We start from the raw sequence: 14,411 nt of genomic DNA, 5'->3' as shown, positions 1-14,411 counted from the left end.
CTACCTCAGCCTTTGTGCAAGGAGAAACAGGAAGAGCACTGCCAGAGCCCTGCAAAATGACCTCTAGCAGGCCACAAATGTGGATATGTTTGCACAAATGGTTAGAAACCAACTCCATGAGGATGGTCTGAGTGCCCAACGTCCACAGATGGGGGTTGTGCTCACAGCCCAACACCGTGCAGGACGCTTGGCATTTGCCACAGAACACCAGGATTGGCAAATTCGCCACTGGCACCCTGTGCTTTTCACAGATGAAAGCAGGTTCACACTGAGCACAAGTGACAGACATGACAGGGTCTGGAGGCGCCGTGGAGAGCGATCTGCTGCCTGCAGAATCCTTCTGCATGACCGGTTTGGCAGTGGGTCAGTAATGGTGTGGGGTGGCATTTCTCTGGAGGGCCGCACAGCTCTCCGTGTGCTCACCAGAGGTAGCCTGACTGCCATTAGGTACCGAGATGAGATACTCAGACCCCCTTTGAGACCATATGCTGGTGCGGTTAGCCCTGGGCTCCTCCTAATGCAGGACAATGCCAGACCACATGTGGCTGGAGTGTGTCAGCAGTTCCTGCAAGATGAAGGCATTGAAGCTATGAAATGGCCTGCCCATTCCAATTGAGCACAACTGGGACATCATGTCCCGCTCCATCCACCAACGTCATGTTGCACCACAGACTGTCCAGGAGTTGGCGGATGCTTTAGTCCAGGTCTGGGAGAAGATCCCTCAGGAGACCATCCGCCGCCTCATCAGGAGCATGCCCAGGCATTGTACAGTAGGGAGGTCATACAGGCACGTGGAGACCGCACACACAATACTGAGCATCTTTTCCTTGTCATGAGGCATTTCCACTGAAGTTGGATCAGCCTGTAATTTGATTTTCCACTTTGATTTTGAGCATCATTCCAACTCCAGACTTCCATGGGATATTCATTTTGATTTACATTTATAATTGTTATATTTTATTGTTCTGAACACATTCCACTATGCAATGAATAAAAATGTGAAACTGGAATATTTCATTCAGAGATATCTAGGATGTGGTATTTTAGTGTTCCCTTTATTTTTTTGAGCAGTATATATACACTGCTCAAAAAATGAAGGAAACACTAAAATCCCACAACCTAGATATCGCTGAATGAAATATTCCAGTTGTAAATCTTTATTCATTACATGGTGGAATGTGTTAAGAACAATAAAACCTAAAAATGATCAACGTAAATCACAACTAATATCCCACGGAGGTCTGGAGTTGGAATGATGCTCAAAATCAAAGTGGAAAATGAAGTTACAGGCTGATCCAACTTCAGTTTGATTTACTTTGAGTTATATTCTGTCGTTTAAGTGCTCCCGCTCCCTTTGTTTTTTTGAGCAGCGTGTATATATATATAAATATATATATATATATATATATATATATATATATATATATATATATATCACTTATAAATAAGTATTTTATGTAAAAATAAAATACACATATTTTGTATCCCCACATCCGGAATGACTCAATCTATAACACTGTCATACTAGTTAACCCCTTCAGTAAAATAAAAACTATGCTTTTTGATCATACCGCCGAACTAAAAATTTGAATAAAATGCTATCAAAACGACAAATGTAAGTAAAAATTATATCGCTGAAAATGTCATCTAATCCCGTAAAAATTAAGCTGCCATACAGCTCCATCAAAGGAACAATAAAAAATGCATTCCTCTCATAATAAAACAATGCACCTTTTTTTTCAATAAAATAGTTTTTGTAGTGTAAAAGCACCACTACATAAAAAAATTATACAAATGTGGTATCGCGGTAATCATACTGACCAAAAGAATAAAGCTGCCTTAAAAATTTTACAACACGCGGAACAGCATGAAAAAAAAATCCTGAATTGCTGTTTTTTGTGTATTTTGCCTTCCAAAAATCAGAATAGAAATCGATCAAAAAATGCCATGTGTCCAAAAATAGTACCAATAAAAACGACAGCCCATCTTGGAAAAAACAAGCCCTCACATGACTCTATTGGCAGAAATATGGAAAAATTATTGCTATCAAAATATGGGGATGCAAAATCTTGTTTTTGCAAAAAAAAGCATCTTTTACTGTGTGACAGCTGCCAAACATAACAAACAGTTATAAATCTGGTATCGATGTAATCACATCAACCTGAAGAATAAAGTTGCCTAATCACTTACCCCGCAGAAGTAATATAGCGGGCTTCCACGTTACTGGTAACACAAAAGTGCTGGAAAATCACTATGACTCCTTGACCCCAAAAAGAAATTTAACGAATTCTGCACTTCCAAATCCAAATAGTCCCCTCCTTTCTGAGCTCCAGTGTACCTAAACCACATTTAGCCTCCACACATTTGGCATTTCTGTAGCGATGAGAGCCCACATAATTTATGGGTCATGTCTCCAGAAGCATAAGCTGGGCAAAACGCACTGGCACTACAATGTACTGGTCACTACAACGTACTGGTGACTACAACATACTGGGCAGATTTGCAATTTTCAATCATCTACATCCTCTGCTGCTTGTTTATGGAAAACACCCATGGGGTCAAAATGGTCAATACGGCGGTAGATAAATTCCCACAGGGATATAGTTTCCAAAATGGGGTCACTTGTAGCGGATATTCTGCTCTTCTAGCACTTGAAGGATGTGTATATGTAGTTCCCAAACTATTTTGGGAAAATATGCGCTCCAGGAGGCAAATAGCACTCCGTCCCACCCGAATCTTGTTGTACTGCTAAGAAGTACTGTACAGCCAAATATGGGGTATTTCCACATTTATCAGAAATTGTGGAACAAATTTTAGTGCCATTTTTATCTATTTTCTGTTGTGTAAATGTAAAATATGAGGCTAAAACTAAATTTTTATGTTAAAAATGCAATTATATTTTCATCACTGACCAATGGTATAAAATTCTGTAACACACCCGTGGTGTCAATATGATCGCTGCACCCCTAGGTGAAATGAGAGGTGTAGTTTGTAAAATGGTATTGTCACTTTTGTAGGTTCTACTCTTCTGGCACCTAAACTTCTGTGAAGCACCTAAGGGTTCAAGGTGCTCACCAAACATCTAGATAAGTTCATTGAGGGGTCTAGTTTCCAAAATGTAGTTACTTGTGGGGAGTTTCCACTGTTTAGGCACATCAAGGGCTCTCCAAACGCAACATAGATTCCACAGTCGATTGCAGCCATTTTTGCATTCAAAAAGTCAAACGGTACTCCCTCTCTTCCGAGCCCTGCCATGCGCCAAACCAGTAGTTTTCCCCCACATATGGAGTATCGTCGTACTCAGGAGAAATTTCACAACAAGTTTTGGTGTCCATTTTCTCCTGTTACCCTTGTGAAAATAAAAATTTTGGTCTAAAAGAACATTTATGAGTGGAAAAATTTGATTTTTTATTTTCACAACTCTATTTTATAAACTTCTATGAAACACCTGGGAGTTCAAGGTGCTCACTACACATTTAAATATATTCCTTGAGGGGCCTAGTTTCCAAAATGGGGACTGTTGTGAATTTGGATTCTGGGCTCCCCCGGTGGCTACTGGTGGAATTGAACTGGTGTCTTCATCTTCTCTGTTCACCTGTTCCCATCAAGATGTGGGAGTCGCTATATAACCTTGCTGCTCTGTTAGTTGCTTGCCGGTCAACAATTTTATCAGAAGCCTCTCTGTGCTTGTTCCTGCTCCTAGACAACTACTAGATAAGTTGGACTCTTGTCCATGTTTGTTTTTGCATTTTTGTTCCAGTTCACAGCTGTAGTTTCGTTACTGTGTCTGGAAAGCTCTTGTGAACAGGAATTGCCACTCTGGTGTTATGAGTTAATGCCAGAGTTTTAAAGTAATTTCTGGATGGTGTTTTGATAGGGTTTTCAGCTGACCATGAAAGTGTCCTTTCTGTCTTCTGCTATGTAGTAAGTGGACCTCAAATTTGCTAAGCCTATTTTCATACTACGTTTGTTATTTCATCTTAATTCACCGCCAATACATGTGGGGGGCCTCTGTCTCCTTTCGGGGTATTTCTCTACAGGTGAGCTAGGACTTATATTTTCCTCTGCTAGCATTATTTAGTCCTCCGGCTGGTGCTGGGCATCTAGAATCAACGTAGTGATAAAAAAGACCCAAAATGAAAGAAAATAACAACACCTTCCTCCGCATGCTCACAACCTCAGTGGGGGAGACTACCAGGAGGACATGTTTAATATAATGAGGACACTCCTAACCGATACAATAAGGCAAGAAAAAAATGGAGTTTCATGTCCAAAACCATTTCAATATTTTATTAAATAACAGAAAAACTCACTTAAACAATACTTTCCAAATACATGAACAATGTATATAACAATAAAAAATATCAGATATTAGAAGAATGGGGGTAGCACAGACAAAGAAACGGTGCGGGAATCGGTCAGATGCCAAAAGTCTAGACAGATCGCTTGCATTGTGCACAGTATAACATAGGTATAAGTACGGGGGGCATGTAATAGAATATGTATCAATATCAAGAGTCCTGTACACAGACTCATATCTCACATGTCAGAAGCCATAAACCCTCCCCTCGGACTCTTACCCATGTGTTAGCACCACGACCGAACCACACCGTTGCCCCAACGCACGTTTCGCGTCAGCTTGCTTCCTCAGGGGGCGGTCACTTGAAGGATGTGTATATGTAGTTCCCAAACTATTTTGGGAAAATATGCGCTCCAGGAGGCAAATAGCACTCCGTCCCACCCGAATCTTGTTGTACTGCTAAGAAGTACTGTACAGCCAAATATGGGGTATTTCCACATTTATCAGAAATTGTGGAACAAATTTTAGTGCCATTTTTATCTATTTTCTGTTGTGTAAATGTAAAATATGAGGCTAAAACTAAATTTTTATGTTAAAAATGCAATTATATTTTCATCACTGACCAATGGTATAAAATTCTGTAACACACCCGTGGTGTCAATATGATCGCTGCACCCCTAGGTGAAATGAGAGGTGTAGTTTGTAAAATGGTATTGTCACTTTTGTAGGTTCTACTCTTCTGGCACCTAAACTTCTGTGAAGCACCTAAGGGTTCAAGGTGCTCACCAAACATCTAGATAAGTTCATTGAGGGGTCTAGTTTCCAAAATGTAGTTATTTGTGGGGAGTTTCCACTGTTTAGGCACATCAAGGGCTCTCCAAACGCAACATAGATTCCACAGTCGATTGCAGCCATTTTTGCATTCAAAAAGTCAAACGGTACTCCCTCTCTTCCGAGCCCTGCCATGCGCCAAACCAGTAGAATCAACGTAGGCATGCTACCCGGCCACTGCTAGTTGTGCGTTAGGTTTAGTTCATGGTCAGCTCAGTTTCCATCTTCCAAGAGCTAGTTCCTATATATGCTGATGCTATGATCTCTTGCCATTGAGATCATGACAGTTTGACCGGCCCACTAAAGGGTTAAAATCCTTGGCTGAGAAAGGAGAGAAATAAGTAGTCTGCTGAAATTTTTTTTTTCTCTCCTTTGAATGGCTCTGTGTCCACCTGTTTGTAATGGATCTTCAGAGTGTAACTGCAGGTTTGAATAATCTCGCCACGAAGGTACAAGATTTGCAAGATTTTGTTTGTCATGCACCTGTATCTGAGCCGAGAATTCCTTTGCCGGAATTTTTCTCGGGGAATAGATCTGGGTTTCAGAATTTTCGAAATAATTGCAAATTATTTTTGTCCCTGAAATCTCGCTCTGCCGGAGATCCTGCACAGCAGGTCAGGATTGTGATTTCCTTGCTCCGGGGCGACCCTCAAGACTGGGCTTTTTCATTGACACCAGGGGATCCTGCGTTGCTCAATGTGGATGCGTTTTTTCTGGCCTTGGGGTTGCTTTATGACGAACCTCATTTGGAGCTTCAGGCAGAAAAAACTTTGATGTCCCTATCTCAGGGGCAAGATGAAGCGGAAATTTACTGCCAAAGATTCCGTAAATGGTCTGTGCTTACTCAGTGGAATGAGTGCGCCCTGGCGGCGACTTTCAGAGAGGGTCTCTCTGATGCCATTAAGGATGTTATGGTGGGGTTCCCTGTGCCTGCGGGTCTGAATGAGTCCATGACAATGGCTATTCAGATCGATAGGCGTTTGCGGGAGCGCAAACCAGTGCACCATCTGGCGGTGTCCACTGAGAAATCGCCAGAGAGTATGCAGTGTGATAGAATTCTGTCCCGAAGCGAGCGGCAGAATTTTAGACGGAAAAATGGGTTGTGTTTCTATTGTGGTGATTCTACTCATGTTATATCAGCAGGGGCGTAACAACAGTCCTGCGGGCCCCGGTGCGAACTTTTGAATGGGCCCCCCCCCCCCCCAAAAAAAAAAAAATGATATACAGACACACGCATACAATGTTAAACTAAGAAGTAAATATCTATTGCAAAAAAAACATTTCCGAAAGATAAGAAAAAAGTGTTGTAAACAACAGCTTACCCTCAAAAGATGAACTTTCATGTTGCATCCCCTAAAAAGAAAAGATTGTAAGGAAAATTAGCTGACAGTCTAATACATTACCTGGAAATTAAGTTTACATGTTAAGAATTTTTACCTACAGAAATTGGTTTTTCAGTCAGTGCTGGTCATGCTTCTTAACCAAAGCGGAACAACATAAAAACGGTTTCAAAGAATCAACTCGAACAAATGCTTAAAACGGCAAACTGTGTTCAAACAGGAACGTAATAAAACGCAATATGAATATTCTTGTCACTGTAGAAAAGGAAATGGGAACATTTATTAATTTAAATGCTTTTTGCAATTGTTGATTGCCTGCCTTCTTTGTATGATGCTTTTGTGGTACCATTCTCAAATGGTAAAGGTATTTTTTTTTTGATTAACAAGCTTAAATGCTTTATTAAATAGATTGATGCTTGCTGAAATGCCAGCCCTCCTGCATCACACTGTATGGGACAAAGCATTCAATGTGTCTGTGGGGTGATGGCTGTTCCTGCCTCTGTTTTTAACTACACTTTGCATATTCTTTGAATTTTCAATGAACAGCTATTTAGTAGTTTTCTGCAGGTTTGCAGAAAGAGCCACCTTAACCCCTCCATTCACAAACAATTATTCCAATTACAGTCACTGCTTCACAGAGACCTACATAAATTGCATAGGTGGCTCAAGAACAGTAGGCAAGAAATCATCCTAAAAATTCTTTTCTGAGAACACACTTACAAAAATATACACTATTTGGGAGGTAATATAACAGATATGCTTTGATTTTGACTTTATGGGTACTTTATCTTTACTATGTTACTGCGTCACAAGCAAGCATGTTTTACCAAAAGAAGGCAGGCAAAATACTAGTGAAACCAAACCAGGTAACAAATTGAACTTTGTGTTAGTACGAACTTTGGTTAGTATGAACTTTGTGTTAGTATGAACTTTGTGTTAGTATGAACTTTGTGTTAGTATGAACTTTTTCAAAGTAGGAACTCTTTGTTCTAACAAACTGCACACTTACGCAAAATACATAGTTAGAACTTGCGCCGCCTTGCTTTCAAATCAGCAAATTTATCAACAATTGCCGGAATGTCCAGTTTTCTGGCTCTTTCGTTTTCAATGCTTAACAGGGCAAGCCCAGAAAGCCTTTGTTGTGACATGGTGCTTCTTAGGTAATTTTTAATCAAGGCCAATTTAGAAAATGCCCTTTCTGCTGAGGCAACTGTAACTGGCAATGTGAGAAAAAGCAACAATGCTGTACACACATCTGGGAGTGTAGATGACAAAGCAGCATTGTCTATAATAAGTAGATGAGCCAGATCTTTGACTGTGGGGGACTTGACTATCTCATTTTGAAGTGTTGCACGGAAGCCAAGTAGCTGCCCAGGAAAATCGCAGGATATATCCTCCTCATAATACTGCTGAAATCGCACTGCAGCTTGAAATAGGTCATCATCTGATTCAGTAGCCAATACAGATGGCTGAACGATCTTAAATCTTTCAACTATTGTGCTCATGCTACTAAACCTACTTGTTAACTGAGACACGATTATGTCTAAAGTGGCATAAAAAACAGCAGTTTTAAATCTCCGCTCCGGATCCTGCAGTCTCTCATCCAAGCTCAGCTCATCACTGTATCTCTTTACTTTTGCAATCCTTTTATTTGCAAACACTGCAGAAATTCCCCACTTTTCAGCAAGTGTGATGGCAGTTTTTTTGCTATCCTCAAATTGGTCTCTATAGCTGCTAAGATGTTCTATGGTACTCTGAATTAAGTGGGCAGCATTGGATAGATCCATATGGTCTGACTGAAGAACCTTTGAGATAGTATTTATCTTGTCCAGAATTTTGCTCTGCACAACAATAAGGAGGACAAACTCAAAAGATTCAATTTTTGTCCTAAGGGCCATAGCCTCTTCCCTCTCTTTAGCTTTGGTGGATGTCAATATCAACTTAGAGAGTGCCTTAAGGACATCAACAAACCGAAAGCGAAGTGCAATTAGTGAGTCGTAACGGGATGACCATCGTGTAGGGCATAAGGTTTTTAGGGTGAGAGAGGATTCAGTGGTGAAGGATTGTAAAACAGACCACCGAGTGATGCTTTCTCCAAAAAAGACATACAAACTCTGCAACACCTCAAAAAATCGTGAAGTCTCAGGAACATTGCTCACAGCATCCTGTATAACCAAGTTAAGGTTATGGGCTGCACAGTGAACATACAAGGCATTCTTTTCTCGCTTTAGAATGCGAGCCTGAACTCCTGTATAAACTCCTCTCATTGTGGCAGCCCCATCATAACCCTGGCCCCGACATTTTGACAGCTGTAGGCCCTTACTTTCTATGCACTTGAGAATATCATTCTCAAGTCCTGCAGCACTAGGGTCTTCAACTGCATGATAGCCTAAAAACACCTCTTGTATGTTTATAGCAGTTGCCCTTTCACTCTCATCCCTGCATACAGTCACATACCGGAATATTTGACTTAACTGGTCAACTTTGGATATGTCTTGAGTAGTGTCCATAATTATGGAAAAAAACTGAGAAGCTTTAATTTCACCTACAATGACATCGTGAAGTTGTTTTGCAAGAATATCTATAACTTCGTTTTGAATTTTGGGGCTTAGATATTTTGTTGTTCCTAAAGGTAACTGGAGGAGCTCCTTCAATACATGATCATATTCTGCTAGGAGTTCTATTATAGAAAGAAAGTTTCCATTACCAATCTCGCCTATCTTTTCTCTATGCCCACGGAAGGATAGATTGGCCATAGCCATAGTGAGTGTCACACTAGTTATTCTGTGCAAGACTTGTCGCCAAAAATTTTTTTCTTTTAAAATTTGTACTTCAGTCTCTTTATCTATTATTTTGTTTCTCCTCCAGGTATCATATACAACACAAGCGTTCATGTGAGCTTGGGAAGCTTCATGAATCTTTATTTTAGCAGAAAGTCGTTGCCACTTACAAATTCCCTTAGCCCATACTGGTTCAAAGCCTAACTTGTTACGGTCACCAAATAACCAGCACGGCTCACAATATGCAGCATTTAACTTTGGAGAATAACAAAGCCATGTGACTGGAAGTCTGTGCCTTGCTTTTGTGGTCCTTTCATAGTAGGCTTCCGAGAAACATCTACGATGTTCATCATTGTCTCTAGGAAATGGCCCTTTAGGCCTGCAGGGACCATTGGCAAGAATAAAACGTTTGATATTGTAATCTGTAATTGTTACAGGATAATGTCCCCTATCTGTAACATACTTTTCTTCAATTAAAGAATGTTCTATGGAGGCAGAGCTGGTGCCTGTATCCTTTATTGTTTCTTGCACATCAGATGTGCTGCTTGTTTGGTTGCTACATGCTTCAGTGTGGGCACTTTCCACCCCTAAAGGTGATTGAGAGCTTTCAGCAACTGTAGAAGTGCTAGGGCTGTCAATCATCTCCTCACGTTGACCAGTTACAGTGTCTGTAGCAGCAGATGCAGAAGCAGTAGCTGTCTGCGAGAAGAAACTGCTTATTTTTGGGAATTTTTGAACTTTATGTTCATCTTCCCTTTTTTTTTAACGTTTTTGTGAGCCACTCAAATGATGGTAAGAGGACATGGTGGATATGAACTGTTATAAAAGTTAAACAATCTGAAAATGAAATTTGAAAAATAAATCCAGGTGTTAAACCCTAAATATAGACACAAAGAAAGTTCAAACAGAGCAATTGTATATACCACGCAATAACTGCAGCCATTACATTTAAAAGAATTGCAGATACACAAAACCAATGTATGTGGTGGGGGGGGGGGGGAATGCATCCCATGGCTCCCCAATACAGTTTCACAGGGCGGTTTGAGCACTTGTAGGGGGGATTGCAGTGGTATGGGGACAGGTAAGTTCAACTAGGGCACCCAAGTTTCATGCTTCAGTGCATCCCAAAAGTGGATGCACCAAGTGGGGGTTGGCAGTGTGAGGACTTCTCTCACAAGAACATGGGTAATGGTTGGAGAGCCTAGAATGCATATACATTCAAGGGAGGAATTCTGGTGGAGGCTCCTATACAATAGTCGTCACTGATATTCATGTTCAGAGAAATAAAGCTAGCTCCTTTTTTGTAGCACTATACCATATGGTAGGTCATGGTATGCCACATCCTGACAACTCACCTGGTCCTGGGATCCCAGTGGAGATATCAGCAATCAGTATGTGGGCGGGGGGGGGGGGGGGGGAGGGGGAGGGTTAGGTAGTGCGTGACACTGACCCGGGCCAGCATGGGGTATCCTAAATAAGGATTTCCCCAAGTGTTTAGTCTGAGTCAGGCAGGTTTTAACTGGAGATGGGAGTTTGTAAAATTGCACTAGAAAACTGAAGCTTTGAATAGAAACATTGAAAATTTTACATTCCATAAATAGTTAAGGCTGCTTTATGATGGTGCCCAGGGAGCAATTGTAGGTTAGGACCCTTGCTCAAGGACACTGCAGTTTTAGTCATCCCAGCCGGGAATCGCACCTGTCACCATCTGCTCACAGATCAACTGCCTAACCATTATGCCACTGCTGCCCCCTACAGAAGTTATACAGAGATCAGAGAATTAACTGCACACAGTGGAAAACAAAAAAAAGTTTATTGGAGGGAAAATTCAGTGAATAGTTTAAAAAGTCCAGTAGCATCTTTCTTACCTGTGTGCTAAGAGGCAAAGTCTTCCTAATTGGGTGATTGGGTCACTGGAGTAGACTGCAGCTCTTCAGCTTTAAGACCTGGGGTGCTGATGGAAGAACATCCCAATTAATATTATGAACAGATAAACATCTACAAAACACAAGTAATAACGGAGAAAGGAAGCCAATCCCATGCCCTCCAGTATCAGCAGCTGTCCCTAGATTACAAATTAAATACAGGGCGGCAGTAGATCTGATCCCCACAATTAGGCCCTGTTCACACAAGCTTTTGCTTTGCCGTCGTGTTCCATTTAAAGGGATCCTACACGGTTGATCAGTTTTTTACTTGCTACTCCTTTCATAGAAACAGGGATCACCTGTGTTTGTAGTATCCCTTTAAGTGCAACATGACTGCAAAGAAAAATCATAGGTGTGAACAGGTCCCTAGGAAGAGTGTGAGCAGATCACCACCCACTAATTGCCAGTGGAGACACTTGCATATAATGGAAAGGTAAGCAAGGAACCCCCATCCTCGGACACAACAGACTTTGTCTGGTCCATGTTGTGTGGTCTGGACCAAGTTGTGTGGTCCATGCGTGCTTACAAAAACCTCACACAACAAGGATGGTAAAGGCAAGCAGGTGGTACCTCTCCCAAGGACCAACAGGTTTGTAGTGTGCCCTTCCTGTGGGGCAAGGAAGCGCAGAATGGCACATCACTAATCGGGTCCTCATACTGATTAGAGAAACACCGCTTTTCTTTAAACCAGAAGAACAATCCCCTCCCTGGCAGTGAAAGAAGAATAAATACTCACCGGCTCCAGAGGTTGTAGAGGAAGAGGGTGTCCACCTGGGTTAGAATCCCACCACTTGCTTCCTACAGAATGGGTACCTGAAAAAAAAGGAGACAAGGAAGGTTAGGTGTGCGAGATCCAGGAGGGACTAACTGCCCAGTTGGGTGGGCTCAGCTGGTTTCTCAGCGTGTCTCGTGTGGTAGCAGCTGCTGGCTTCTCTCTACCTGGCCATCTGCTTCTATGCAACCATTAAATCAGAATGAAGCCCAGGTCAGGGTGTGAGGAAAGCCCAGCAGGAGGGCTTCCCCCACCCTGACCTGGGTTTCATTCTGCTTTAATGGGGCCCGGCCCCGCCACACCCAAAAACAGAATGGTGCCGGGCCGGCACGTACCTTCACCGCGGCGCTCGAAGTCCCCCAGGCAGCGCGCGCGCGCCTGGCAGCCCCGCGAAAAGGAGGAGGAGGAGCCGAGGAACGTGACGCGGCGCCGCACGGCCTGCCCCCACAGTGACCGGCCGCTCAGCCTGCGATTCATCCTGGCGGCGGCCCGGTAAGCTGCGCCCACGGCGGACTACCGAGGTCGCAGAGGTCGCGGCGGCACCGGGCCCTCTTTTGGGCCCGGGCCCTGGTGCAGCCGCGACCTCTGCGACCCCGGTAGTTCCGCCCCTGTATATCAGCATGCTCTAAGCGCACTAAAAAGCTTGGTAAATCTGTTTCCATTTGCACCTTACCGTCTAAGTTTATTCTATCTGTGACCCTGATTTGCTCTTTGTCATCTATTACCACGGACGCCTATGTCGACTCTGGCGCCGCTTTGAGTCTTATGGATTGGTCCTTTGCCAAACGCTGTGGGTATGATTTAGAGCCTTTGGAGACTCCTATTCCTCTGAAGGGGATTGACTCCACCCCATTGGCTAATAATAAACCACAATACTGGACACAAGTAACTATGCGTATTAATCCGGATCACCAGGAGATTATTCGCTTTCTGGTGCTGTATAATCTACATGATGATTTGGTGCTAGGATTGCCTTGGCTGCAATCTCACAACCCAGTCCTCGACTGGAGAGCTATGTCTGTGTTGAGCTGGGGATGTAAGGGGGCTCATGGGGATGTACCTGTGGTTTCCATTTCATCATCTATTCCCTCTGAAATTCCTGAGTTCCTGTCTGACTATCGTGACGTCTTTGAAGAATCCAAGCTTGGTTCGTTACCTCCGCACCGAGAGTGCGATTGTGCCATAGATTTAATCCCGGGTAGTAAATACCCAAAGGGTCGTTTATTTAATCTGTCTGTGCCTGAACATGCTGCTATGCGTGAATATATAAAGGAGTCCTTGGAAAAGGGACATATTCGTCCATCGTCATCTCCCTTAGGAGCCGGTTTTTTCTTTGTGTCAAAAAAAGACGGCTCTTTGAGACCATGTATTGATTATCGGCTTTTGAATAAAATCACTGTTAAATATCAATACCCATTGCCGTTGCTGACTGATTTGTTTGCTCGCATAAAGGGGGCCAAGTGGTTCTCTAAGATTGACCTTCGTGGGGGGTATAATTTGGTGCGAATCAGGCAGGGGGATGAGTGGAAAACCGCATTTAATACGCCCGAGGGCCACTTTGAGTATTTAGTGATGCCTTTTGGTCTTTCAAATGCTCCGTCAGTTTTCCAGTCCTTTATGCATGATATTTTTCGCGATTATTTGGATAAATTTATGATTGTGTATCTGGATGATATTCTGATTTTTTCAGATGACTGGGACTCTCATGTCCAGCAAGTCAGGAGGGTTTTTCAGGTTTTGCGGTCTAATTCTTTGTGTGTGAAGGGTTCTAAGTGTGTTTTTGGGGTACAGAGGATTTCCTTTTTGGGATATATTTTTTCCCCCTCTTCCATTGAAATGGATCCTGTCAAGGTTCAAGCTATTTGTGATTGGACGCAGCCCTCTTCTCTTAAGAGTCTTCAGAAATTTTTGGGCTTTGCTAACTTTTATCGTCGATTTATTGCTGGTTTTTCGGATATTGCTAAGCCATTGACCGATTTGACTAAGAAGGGTGCTGATGTTGCTGATTGGTCCCCTGATGCTGTGGAGGCCTTTCGGGAGCTTAAGCGCCGTTTTTCCTCTGCCCCTGTGTTGCGTCAGCCTGATGTTGCTCTACCTTTTCAGGTTGAGGTCGACGCTTCTGAGATCGGAGCTGGGGCAGTGTTGTCGCAGAAAAGTTCTGACTGCTCCGTGATGAGGCCTTGTGCCTTCTTTTCCCGTAAATTTTCGCCCGCTGAGCGGAATTATGATGTTGGGAATCGGGAGCTTTTGGCCATGAAGTGGGCTTTTGAGGAGTGGCGCCATTGGCTTGAGGGGGCCAGACATCAGGTGGTGGTATTGACTGACCACAAAAATTTGATTTATCTTGAGACCGCCAGGCGCCTGAATCCTAGACAGGCGCGCTGGTCATTATTTTTCTCTCGGTTTAATTTTGTGGTGTCATACCTACCGGGTTCTAAGAATGTTAAGGCGGATGCCCTTTCT

At 42.8% G+C, this 14,411-nt stretch overlaps 1 long non-coding RNA gene across 1 annotated transcript; it reads right to left on the bottom strand.

Annotated features, from left to right (window-relative positions):
- Positions 1-6,330: 6,330 nt before the first annotated feature.
- Positions 6,331-11,989, bottom strand: LOC143809242 (uncharacterized). Its single transcript, XR_013222167.1, has 3 exons — positions 11,913-11,989; positions 11,120-11,205; positions 6,331-6,726 (listed from the first exon to the last, which is right to left on the bottom strand). It is a non-coding gene; the product is annotated as an uncharacterized LOC143809242 (long non-coding RNA).
- Positions 11,990-14,411: the final 2,422 nt, after the last annotated feature.

This window comes from Ranitomeya variabilis, chromosome 2 (genome assembly GCF_051348905.1).
Source record: "Ranitomeya variabilis isolate aRanVar5 chromosome 2, aRanVar5.hap1, whole genome shotgun sequence".
Taxonomy (NCBI): Eukaryota; Metazoa; Chordata; class Amphibia; order Anura; family Dendrobatidae; genus Ranitomeya; species Ranitomeya variabilis.
Note: the sequence above shows the minus strand (reverse complement) of the source record. Positions and strands in the feature narration are given on the sequence as shown.